Here is a 3,101-nt window from a genome sequence, read left to right as displayed (position 1 = left end):
ATGCTTTCACAGACTCGATAAAGTCCATCTATTCTGAACTCTCTGTGACCATAGGTCTAGTTATAAGCAATTGAAAACAATCCTTCTTCTGTCTTTTGGTATATAAAATGACTGTGATTTAGGGTGATAGCTTCTATTAAATTGAATCTGCTGTGATTTCTTCATTCACTTCTGCTGTAAAAGAAAGCTGCCACTCGTAGTTCCCTGCCTATAGCTTTGTGGCAAATTACTGTGTATGACTTTCATGATTATCTTTATTGTTACTTTGGAGTTCAGGTTTCTCTCTCGGGCTCCAAAGTACACTTTTTCAAATTACCTTTGCTTTTAATGTTTAGTATTTTAGGAGATCCTAAATTTACTTTAAAATTTTATCACTTAGAACATGAAAATTGTTTTGTGTTCAGATTTGATGTCTATGATTTCTGTCTCTGATGTGATTATGCATTTGTTTGAAAACCAGAATACTTAGTTTATTCGCTCACGGCATACCTCTGAAATTCAACTTAAGTCCTATGACGTAAGGTACTCCCACATGAAGATAATAAGTGTACTGTGTGATATAATGCTTGGGGTCAGTACTTGCACGTAGGAAAACAGATGGGTTTTTGAGGTGTCAGTGTATTCTTTGTTCCAATTTAAGTGTGCCAGTCTGCTGTTTACCAAGGTTTTTAAAAAGTCATACTTGTGAGAGTGTAAATCAACTTTATTCCTTAGAGGCTGGAGGAAAAATATATAACTGTACATATAGCTGATAGGAATATGGTATTTTTTTTTCTGATAATGGTATTTCAAGATGATTCAAATATTTTGAGGTGGAGTGAACATTCTGTTTCAGTGTTTTCTCACTTTGAAATGAAGGAGCTAATTCTCAGGGAGTTTAAATCGCTCACAACTATTTGGCAGTAATGAGATTGCTAAACATCAGGAAAAAAAAATCAACAATAAATAAGCCCCAAATAAGACCCAAATAAGCTACATCAAAACAAGCAAACAAAATTAAACCAACACACACACACACACACACACACACACACACACACACACACACAGGCCTTAATGGTGATGGGATTAATACTCCATTCTCATTTAATACTATTTGGGTTTTAACCTAGGCCTCAGAATCTTTTCTTCCTTCCATCACCATTCAATCTTTTTTTGGAAAATAGAAATGCCCTTCATTCATCCAAATGAATGTCCAAATTGTAGGTTCTTAAATGCTTTTGTGCCCTGGACCCTTTCGGTTGTCAGGTGAAAGCAACATTTTCAGAATAACATTATTAAATGCATAAAATAAAATACATGGGATGGGAAGGAAAATCAATTATAATGAAATACAGTGAGCAAGATATAAGAAAAATAAATTTGTGATAGAGTAACACGTGGTTATATTAAATAACAAGATTCAGTGTCAGTCTAATGACTACCATAATTTCAAAGTTAACAATGATTTTTAACAATTTTAGAAAGCTGCAACAATTATAATTTAACAGGAAAATATCTTTAATTTCTAGAGGTGTCAAAATCTCTGGTATTACTAAAGTTAATATATTTTATGTTACAGATATAATTTTTCTTTTCTCTCATCCAAGTTCATGGACCTTCTGGCAGATTTGTAACTTTAGTGGCTCCCATGAATACCTGCTCCTTCCTGGTGGGTGTCGCCTGCCACACCCATGGGGGGCTTGCTGCCTTTGACCAATGGGAAATCAGCAAACTGAGCTTCAACAGAGCCACTGGGTGTGCCCTCCTGGAAGGCTTCTTTACCCAACTAAGAAACCCGGTCTAACCTTTTTGAGGATGAGAAAGAGGACGAAGCACAGGCTTCCCAGTAATCCCAATTGAGTCCAACCTCCAGCCCCTAGCCCCGTAAGTTAGCCCAGGTGAGACCAGCAACCCACAGAACCGTGAGAAATAATAAGTGGTTTTTGTTTTAAGCCGCTAAATTTGGGGCTGTTAGGCCAGGATACACAACTGATGTGGACCCCTGAATTTTTTCCACTGACCCTTTGGACCCCAGATGGAGACACATGAGTGTTTTTCACTATCAGTATTTCAAAGCTTCCACACTCTTTTGAGATCACTAACCCCTCACTCCCCTACGTGTGGGTCGCAGCCGGCTGCAACCACAATCCCGGGAGTTTGTTGGAAATGCAGCATCTCAGGTTTCACCCCAGAACTGCCCAATCAGAATCTGCAAGTTCACAAGATTCCCCAGGTGAGTTGTATAAGCGTTAACGTTTGCAAAGTACTTGGAAGCATGCACGGTAACGTTTGAGAAGACTAGCCAACTCTCTATTTTGTAATTAATCTGCCCTTTCAGAGACTTCTTTCACTCTCGGTTAAAAATATTCTCTGGCCAAGTCTCTGTTCCGTACTGCCAGGCGTAAGTTGCAGACTTACTGCCTCATACGCAAAAGCTCCAGGAGTGGTAGGTGGTCTGTTTTGTCAAATGGCAAAGTCACGAAGGGACAGAGGGCTTATAGGCAAGTATAGGATGTTGGAAAAATGAATGAATGCTGAAACATTCCAAACTACCAACCAATAAAGCCCCAGACACAGAAAATCGCTTTAATGAGTAAAACTAGAACCCTTCCTACAAAGTTTGTGTAATTTGCTGTCCTTAAGAATTGGGCTGGCTTTGCCGGCTCTGGGGCCCTCTCACGTTCTGTGCGCTGAGGCCCCCGACCCGGACAGGGTGGTCGCGAGCAGGGGTGACGGTGGCTCGCGGGGATGTCGAGCCACGCCCTCCGTCAAGGGGGCCCGCGGAATTTGTCCCGGCGCAGCTCCCATATAAGGCAGGGCCCGCCCCTGCCCGGGCAGCCGGGGCGCCGCGCAAGCTCCTTAATGGCGTCTTTAAGCCTCCCGCCGCTATCGCGCATGCCCGGGCCGCTCCGGAATCCGGCGCTCCTGTTTTCCCCGTAGCCCGGTGGTCAAATCTGCACCCAGCTCCGCGCCCCCCAAGGGGGAAAAGCCAGGGTTCTCCCGGCTCTAGAAACACGTGGGTTCTGATTTCCGGCCAGCCTCGGGGTTCTAGGGAAGCTGATGAGACGATTCCTTGTCTGAGTGGGTTACATGTTTGCAGACATCATCTCACTTAAAGC

This window comes from Balaenoptera borealis, assembly GCF_965194805.1.
Source record: "Balaenoptera borealis genome assembly, chromosome: 16".
Lineage (NCBI taxonomy): Eukaryota > Metazoa > Chordata > Mammalia > Artiodactyla > Balaenopteridae > Balaenoptera > Balaenoptera borealis.
Note: the sequence above shows the minus strand (reverse complement) of the source record.